The following is a 10037-nucleotide window of genomic DNA, read 5'->3' as shown; positions in this document are numbered from 1 at the left end:
CGGGGTGAGTCATGACGGATGTCACTGGGCAATATTGCCTCTGCTCCATAAACCATGAAGAAGGGTGTGTAACCCGTAGACCTGTTGGGTGTAGTATTGATGCTCCATAACACTAAAGGAAACTCCTCTACCCAACAACCCGGTGTTCACTGTAAAGGAACCATAAGCCGGGGTTTTAGCCCTTTCAGAATTTCCTGATTGGCTCTCTCAGCTTGACCATTGGATTGAGGATGAGCTACAGAAGAAACATCAAGCCGGATGTGCTCTTGCTGACAAAACTCTTCCATAGCCCCTTGGGATAGATTAGTGCCATTGTCTGTGATAATACTGTGTGGAAAACCAAAATGGAAGATTACTTTTTTCATGAAATGAACCGCCGTGGCTGCATCACACTTACTCACAGGCTCTGCCTCAACCCATTTGGTGAACTTATCAACAGCCACCAAGAGATGTGTCTTTTTATCCTTAGACCTTTTGAAAGGTCCCACCATGTCAAGCCCCCAGACTGCAAACGGCCAAGTGATTGGAATCATCCGGAGCTCTTAAGCCGGCACATGCGCTCGTCGTGCAAATTTTTGACATCCGTCACATCTACTGACCAGATCTTCTGCATCAGCGTGAGCCGTCAACCAGTAAAAACCGTGATGAAACACCTTGGCCACTAAAGATTTTGACCCGGCGTGATGACCACAATCGCCTTCATGGATCTCACGAAGGATTTCTTGACCTTCTTCGGGGGAAACACACCGTTGAAACGCTCCGGAAACACTGCGATGAAATAACTCTCCATCCGAAATTGTCATAGACTTAGATCGCCGGGTTATCTGCCGAGCCAGAGTCTCATCTGCTGGCAACTCTCCCCGGGTCATGTAAGCCAAGAATGGCACTGTCCAATCTGGGATGACATGAAGATCCGCCACCAACTGCGCCCCGGGTCAGGAACAGCTAAATCTTCTTCTGTGGGCAACTTGACAGAGGGATTATGCAAAACATCTAAAAAGGTGTTGGGTGGTACCGGCTTACGTTGAGACCCCAGCCGGCTTAAAGCATCAGCTTCTTCGTTCTTTCGACGGTCAATGTGTTCCACCTGATAACCTTTAAAATATCCTGCAACAGCATCGACCTCTCGGCGATAAGCCGCCATGAGAGGGTCTTTGGAATCCCACTTGCCAGATACTTGCTGAGCCACTAGATCTGAGTCACCAAGACATCTGACCCGGCTCAAGCTCATCTCCTTTGCCACTCGAAGACCATGGAGCAATGCTTCATACTCTGCTGCATTGTTAGTGCATGAAAACATCAACCGTAACACATAGCAAAATTTAGCACCTCGTGGGGAAGTTAATACGACTCCAGCCCCCGAGCCTTTCAATTGCCTGGATCCATCAAAATGAATAGTCCAATATGTGTTGTCTGGCTTTTCTTCTGGCATCTGCATCTCTGTCCAGTCATTGATAAAGTCAACTAGGGCTTGAGACTTAATTGCAGTTCGTGGAACATACTTCAGCCCATGAGACCCAAGCTCAATTACCCACTTGGCAACTCGCCCCGTGGCTTCTCTATTTTGAATAATGTCTCCCAAAGGAGCAGAGCTAACCACAATGATTGGATGTCCCTGAAAGTAATGCTTAAGCTTCCGGCTTTCCATGAACACCCCATAAACAAGCTTCTGCCAATGTGGATATCGTTGCTTAGATTCAATTAGCACTTCACTGACATAATAAACCGGCCGCTGAACCGGATGCTCTTTGCCAGCCTCCTTGCACTCTACCACCATAGCCACACTAACAGCCCGTGAGTTGGCAGCTACGTATAACAATAGCGGCTCTTTCTCAATTGGAGCAGCTAGGACCGGCGGCTCAGCCAGTTGTGCCTTTAGATCCTCAAAAGCGGCGTTCGCAGCATCGCTCCAAACAAACACATCTGTTTTCTTCATCAACTGATACAGAGGCATAGCCTTTTCCCCTAACCGGCTTATGAACCGGCTCAAAGCGGCCACATGACCCACCAGTCGTTGAACATCATTGACGCAGGTTGGTTTGGCCAGAGATGTAATTGCCTTGATCTTCTCCGGGTTAGCTTCAATACCTCGGTTAGACACCAGAAAACACAAGAGCTTGCCGGCTGGCACTCCCAAAACACACTTGGCCGGGTTAAGCATAATCTTGTAAACCCGAAGATTATCAAAAGTCTCTTTCAGGTCTGTGACCAAGGTTTCCTCTTCCCTGGATTTCACCACTATATCATCCACATAGGCATGAACATTGCGCCCAATTTGATTGTGAAGACAATTCTGCACACACACCGTTGGTAAGTCGCCTAGGCACTCTTAAGCCCAAAAGGCATAGACACATAGCAGAAAGCCCCAAAATGAGTTAGAAACGTTGTCTTCTCTTGATCCTTGACTGCCATTTTAATCTGATGATACCCGGAGTAAGCATCTAAGAAACTCAACCGTGCGCAACCCGCCGTAGCATCAATGATCTGATCAATACGGGGAAGAGCAAAAGGATCAGCCGGACAAGCTTTGTTCAAATCTGTGTAATCCACACATATACGCCAGGTGCCATTCTTTTTTAGTACAAGAACCGGGTTAGCTAACCATTCTGGGTGAAAGACCTCCACAATGAACCCTGCTGCCAAGAGCCGGGCCACCTCTTCTCCGATGGCCTTGCGCCTTTCTTCATTGAACTACCGGAGAAACTGTCTAACGGTTTTAAACTTTGGATCGATATTAAGAGTGTGCTCAGCGAGTTCCCTCGGGACACCCGGCATGTCTGAAGGTTTCCATGCAAAGATGTCCCGGTTCTCATGGATGAACTAGATGAGTGCGCTTTCCTATTTCGGATCCAAGTTTGCGCTGATGATGAACTGTTTGGATGAATCGCCAGGCACAAAGTCAACCATCTTAGTGTCATCAGCTGATTTGAATTTCAACTCCGATTCATGCTCTGTTGTTGGTTTCTTTAATGACATCATGTCCATCGGGTCAACATGATCCTTGTAGAATTTCAACTCCTCTGTTGCACAAACAGATTCAGCATAGACAGCACCCTTCTTCGCATTCCAAGGCTATCTTCCGGCTCCCATGGACTGTAATGGTGCCCTTGTGACCCGGCATCTTGAGCTGCAAATATACGTAACACGGCCGAGCCATGAACTTGGCATAAGCCGGCCGCCCAAACAGAGCATGATATGGGCTTTTGATTTTAACCACTTTAAAGATTAATTTTTCCGCTCTGGAGTCATACTCATCCCCAAAGGCAACTTCCAGCTCGATCTTACCAACTGGGTATGCCGACTTACCAGGTACCAGACCATGAAAAACAGTGTTGGATTGTTTAAGATTTTTGTCCGTCAATCCCATCCGGCGGAACGTCTCATAGTAAAGGATGTTGATGCTGCTGCCTCCATCCATGAGTACCTTAGTAAACTTGTACCCACCAACCTGAGGTGCCACTACCAAAGCCAAGTGACCCGGATTATCAACCCGGGGCGGGTGATCCTCTCTGCTCCACACAATAGGCTACTCCGACCAACGTAAATAACGTGGAACTGCCGGCTCAACGGCATTGACGGCCCTCTTGTGGAGCTTCTGGTCCCTCTTACATAAACTGGTAGTAAAAACATGATACTGTCCGCTACTCAACTGCTTCGGGTTGCTCTGATAGCCGGATTGATGTTGCTGCTGATTCCCTTGGCCGTGTTGCTGATTATATCCTCCTTGGTGACCAGGATAACCCTGACCGTGAAAACCTCCTCCGCTTGAACCGGCGCCCGGGCCCTGAAAGCCCTGAGCCGCCACCTGGGCCGTGACCCCCATCAAATGCATTGGAATTTTTAAATGCCTTCATGATCGTGCAATCCTTCCACAAGTGGGTGGCTGGTTTCTCCTGGGTGTCGTGTTTTGGACAAGGTTCATTCAACAACTGCTCAAGGGTGGGGGCTGGCCCGCCCGATCGAGGGGGCTGTCTGCCCTTGCGCCGCTGATTACCACCCTGCGCATTGGTATTGGCAACAAACTCATCAGCCTTACGTTTATTACCTCCTTGATTCGCCAGGTTATGCTGGTGACCCTTGCCATTGCCGTTCTTCTTTCTCTTCGTTGCCTTTTCTTTGTCAGACACCGGGTCTTTGGTGGTATCAGAATCAACGTACTTGACAAGAGCCGCCATCAATGTTCCCATGTCATTACAGTCACGTTTAAGCCACCCCAACTTCTGCTTCAAAGGTTCAAAACGGCAATTTTTCTCCAACATCAAAACTGCTGAGCCGGCATCCATCTTATCAGATGAATGTATTATCTCCTTGACCCGGCGCACCCAATGGGTTGTAGATTCTCCATCCTCTTGCTTGCAATTGGTCAGGTCCACAATCGACATTGGCTACTTACATGTATCCTTAAAGTTCTAGATGAACCGTGCCTTTAACTCTGCCCATGAACCGATAGAATTGGGTGGCAATCCTTTCAACCAGGTCCGAGCCGTTCCATCCAACATCATGGTAAAATACTTGGCCATTGCAGCATCCTAACCTCCAACAGCTCCATAGCCATCTCATAACTCTCAATCCAAGCCCCCGGCTATAAGTCAGCCGTGTAATTAGGCACCTTACGAGGCCCCTTGAAATCCTTGGGTAACCGCTCATTGCGTATGGCTGGGACCAAGCAAGGTACGCCTCCTGTTCTTGTGGCTACTACTGCCTCAATCAAGGTTGCTGGATAAGCCGGAAAGGTTTGGTGAGCCGCCTGCTCTGCTGCTATCTGAGCCGCCCGTTCCGCCTCTTAACGAATCCTCTCCTGATCCGCCAAGTTAAGGGCTCCAGCCCGCACCGGCTCATGCCTATACGGCCAGTTGTGGCGTTGAGCATTACTTGACATTTCTGTGGACTCCATGTGCTTACTGTAGCTCGGGCTCCGGCTTGGGCGAGGGGTTGAATGAATCCTGTCTCGACTGTAAGAGTATGCATCCTGCTGGGCCAAAGCTGTCTAAAGTAGTTCTCTTACCCTCCGGGTTTCAATGGCTGCTGGTGAGTCGCCTTCCATTGGGAGAGCTGCCAAACGAGCCGATGCTGCGATGAGGTTTTCCATGGGGTTGGAGAAGTGACCCGGAGGTGTTGCTACATACCGAGGAGGAGCTGTATTTATGCGAGGCGGCTCCATGGTCCGTGGCTGAACCGGTGCACCGGGTGTCGCAACCCGGTTTGCTTCCGGCGGGTTGCTTCCCCCAGCTCCGGGTGTATTGAACAGGTTTCTCGGATCCAGCGTTAGAGGCAGACGCAACTGAGTTTTCTGATGCCTCCTCCTCATGACCTCGTTCGATGCATTAAGATCCACCGAGAGCCGAAAAATTTCGGCTTGAAGCTGCTGGGCACGAGCGTCCAAAGCTGCTCGTTCTGCTGCCATCCGGGTTTCCTCCGCGGCTAGATTTTTCCTTTGCTTGCACCATCTCCTCCCGCACGCGTGCCACTTCTGCATCATGCTGGGCTTTATCCGTTGGTTCTACCACAGCGGTTAACAGAGCCGTCAGTTTATCCACGAGGTCCATTAGAACCTGAGCTGGGGGGGCACGGGGTCTCCTGACCCGGCAGCTGCCGACCCGGTGGCTGCTGCTGTCGCTGCGGTGGAGTTCTGCCCAGGCTGCGTCCTTGCCATGAAGACTCTGGCCCAATTCGGCGGCTCAAGGGGGTCCGGAATACTGCTGTCGTCGGAACAGCCCCCGAGCAAGCCATCTTGCAGTTGGTACAACGAGTCCGTCTCACCTGTTGATGATGCAGTATCAGAGCAGATGGCCGTCTCCCCACCTTCCATCGATCCTTCGGAGTATTCACTGCCATGGACGCAGCCTACGAAGGCATGCTTCACAACAGATTGAACACAGGCGGACCCGGCGCGCTGAGCCGTTTCGATGAGGTTGGTGTGGACGTCCGGCTCAGGGCCTGACTCGCCGATCCGGTCGATGAAGACGTGAATTCCGCCGAAGGGGACCCGGTACCCGTACTCGATCGAGCCGGCCTCGGGGCCCCAGCCTTCGTCGTCGATGTAGAGTTTGTCGCGTCGACTCTTGGTCATCCGGCCTACAGCGTATCCCTTGAGCCCTTCGAAGTTGCCCTTCAAGAACTCAAATCCACCATGCGCTGGCCCCACGGTGGGTGCCAACTGTCGTGGAGTTGTCACGGCAGATGTCCTAGAGCAAGGACTTAGTCGTAGGGCCATCGCACTAGGAAGCTTAAAGGGGTTAATCGGGACAAAGGACACGAGAGAGTTTTTATACTAGTCCGGCCCCTTACGATGAAGGTAAAAGCCTACGTCTAGTTGGGATTGGTATTGCTGAGGTTTCGATCTCCAAGAGGCTCAACTCGCCGGATTGGTTATCGACTTGGTTGTCTCTTGTCTAAGCCGCCACCGGGTCGTCCCCTTATATACATGGGTTGACGCCTGGCGGCCTACAGAGTTCCGGCCGGCTCATAATCGTGTCCGGCTCGGTGACTTCCTTTACATGCCTTTCTTTACAAGTCTTGCCGCCCATATGGCGGTTTACAATAACGGGCCTTAAGCAGGCCCGGGGCCTTTGGGCTTTCTATATGTTTAATAAACTATCATCTTGACTGTATATTGGCATTCTTATGTAACCCGCCATTAGGGCTGACCCGGCCCCTCCTGGACGGGTCATACTGGTAGTAATATCCCCAACAATTAGCATATATTCAATAGAAAAGTTCCTATGGTATGAACCAAATTACATCTCTTTTCTAATCCCTCCTCATAGGAATTGAGATACATGTCATCTCTAGATTCAATAGAAAAGTTCCTATGATGTGAAACAAATGACGTCTCTTTTCCAATCCCTACTCATAGGAATTGAGATGCTCCATGTCATCTCTTTCCCTACAACTTCCATGTATACATCTTCTATTCCTAAATAGATAGTACAACCCACTAGTAGCTTTTTTCCAAAACATGCAACTATGGCACAAGAACTATATAGTGTGCCAACAACTTTGAAAGATGGTCGCTAGATGAAGCTAACCCGACAGTGCAGAGATAGGAAAATCCGAGCACTACTGGCTGTTGGATATCATCAACATTCCACCAGATCTGCCACATGTACAATTTAGAAGACTCCATGGTTGAACTTAAGCATAATGCACAAACCTCAAAACACAAGCACTTCTCCTTTGTTCTAGAATCTTCTGTATCATAATTGATTTTTTTTCTAAATGAATTGCCATTATTTGTTTTTTATTTTATGATTTACAATGCACAACCCCATGAATCTTAACATTTTTATAAAACTAATTGATTTTGAATGAGATGAACTATAAGAACTAAACGAACATCTACATCATGCATATATGACTCAAAGCTTTACATGCTATAGTGTGTATTTATTCATAATTTGGTTTCGAAATCTCATGCGTTCAATACATGTGTACCTTACTAGTTTTGAGTACAGTAGCAAATTTCACGCGGCCCCGGGTATATCAAAATGCAGGGCCCATGCATCATTGCCTTTCGGTCGAACCTACGTCCACAATTTTTTGTACATACTATATCTCCACTGGTCCCCGAACCCAAAATGCTGCCTCGTTCCCGTAAAACCAAGCGGCCCACACATATTTAAGGCGTCGACTCGAACGCGTTTACTACGACATGGCCCCGCACGCCGTAGTACTCCTACAAACCCTACCGCCGCACTCATCATCGGTTTTCTTCAAGAGGGCGAGGGAGAAGCCGATTTGTAGTGGAGGCGCTTTCAAAAAAAGGATCTGTAGTGGAGACCCCAACCCTAGGGTGCCCTAGGTAGCTGCCACACACATCATTGTTTTCTCTTTTCTTTATGCTCTTGCGCCCTAGAGTGAAATGGTGGTTGCTTCGTCCGTCCAGCTTAATGCGGGAAAGGTGGGGCTTTGTGATTTGACCCCTCATCGCTCATTTTCTACTACTGCGGCGCTACAACCGGGGTGCCTCCAATTCCAACCGTTGCTCCGAACTGTAATTTGGTGCATCGCACGTGGAACAAGACAGTGGATGAGCCACATGTCGGCCAAAGGGATCCTGTTAAGTGTGTCGCCATTTCGTGTGCGGACTGACCCTGCTTGAGTTGCTACGCCAACACGACAGGAGCAGCCTACCACTTGGTTTTGCTCCTTGGTGAATCCCGACTATATTGATCTAAAAAGATACGTGCTGAACTACCCTCTCCGTCTCGGTTTTTTTATTTTTAGGCGTCTCGTTTTATAGGGCCTGCACGTAGTTCTAGGTCATCCATTTGACTAACTAAATATGAGTTACTATGTCACAAAAAGTATATCATTGGATTCTTAAGCGGATGTAGTTGTATTTAAAGGTCGAGGGCGGGGCTTTTCCTGCGCGGTAGGCGGGGCAGTTCCGCCTAGTCGGTTCGACAGAGACGCGAGAAGACGGGGGAGTAGGCTGCTGCAAATGTAGGGCTATGTGATTTGACAGCGAGTTACTGCTGGACAGGTGGGGCCCCGTGATTTGACTTGCCATTATCATTTTAACTACGATGCTACGACCGGCGTGAGTCTCCCGATTCCTGACCACCTCCATACAGGTGCCTCTCCCAATGCTCCACTGTGTAGTAGAGGCTGGCTCTTGCATGAGAGCCCACTTCTCCACTTTTTCCTTGCCTCTCTTTCCTCCACATATGAAAAAATGCCATGTAAAGCGCACTATTGTACTTACTTTTACTTGCTCCTACAGGTGCTTAAGCTTGCCACATAGGCATAAAGTCTGATGTGGCAAGTTAATCAAGAAGAGAGAGACTAGTTTGGTGACCCAAGGAAGAAAAGGTGCTAAGCGCGTGGACCTAGGTGAAAAGACAATTTTGAGTTTATAGCTAATTAAATGAAGCAAACTTAGCAACACCATTTCATTGGAAGAGGTCACTCCTTGGCAAATGCAATAAATACTAGTACTCCCTGTGTCCCATAATATAAGAACGTTTTTGGCACTACACTAGTGTCAAAACGTTCTTATATTATGGGACGGAGGGAGTACGAAGAAAGAGATAGAGAGGAGTAAAAAATACACTTATAGCGAACCTTGTTGTAGTATGAGTGACTAAGTGATGACTATGTATGACATGCCAATATCAGATAGCCTAACGCGCCGTGTTAAATCTCCAAGGGCGCGACCGCGCGAGTGACGCGACGGTCGTGGTAGGCGCGACCATGATACGGGCTGCTGGCAGCCCTTGGATCTGAGATCAAACGGTCGCATGCTAAGTTGCTGAAAATTTGCAGAATAACCCTCCAGGATAGGATATTCACCCATAGGTCTAGAATCACGCCATGCAACCATTCGATCTCAGATCCAAGGGCTCTCGGAAGCCCGTATCATGGGAGAATGGAAAGCCACTACCCTGCCGTTCGCACGCTGGCAGTTCGCTCATACTCGTCCCCGCACGTCCTTTAATACTACGGCGGTTCGCTCCTAGTCGTCCCGTCCATTCACATTACGGCAGTTCCACTAATCCTAACCCTCCTCCCAAATCCATGGCGTCCCAAATCTCCACGATCGGCGGTGAGTACAAGGTTAGAACCATCACCGGCGATGAGTTCGATGTCATCTACACCCATTCTTCCACGACGGTGAAAGGATGCCTTTCTCGCTTCAGACGCATGTTAGAAAAATCAGATGATGAGTGGGTCGCTGGGCTAGATGTTGAGTACACCACAATCCTGGGACGAGAGAAGGATCTAAAGGACGAAGAGAGGAAGAAGCCCGCCGTAATCCAGGTTTGCGTACATAACGTTTGCTTGGTTTACCACATATGACATGCCGACGTTGAGTGCCAGGATTTTAAGAACTTCCTCAAGGACAAAACAGTGAAATTCGTTACTGTAGACTTTAAGAACGACAAAGAAGTCTTGGGTCGGATAGGCCTCGTTGTAGGCAACCCCTTCGACCTCCAGAAGAATCGGCTGGTGCCCTCTCGTCAGCCTTCAATGCTGACCCTGGCAGGAGCCATGGTTCATCCTTCGTACCGTAAACTGGAGAAACCTTATTACAC

This window comes from Triticum urartu, chromosome 1, assembly GCF_003073215.2.
Source record: "Triticum urartu cultivar G1812 chromosome 1, Tu2.1, whole genome shotgun sequence".
Taxonomy (NCBI): Eukaryota; Viridiplantae; Streptophyta; class Magnoliopsida; order Poales; family Poaceae; genus Triticum; species Triticum urartu.
Note: the sequence above shows the minus strand (reverse complement) of the source record.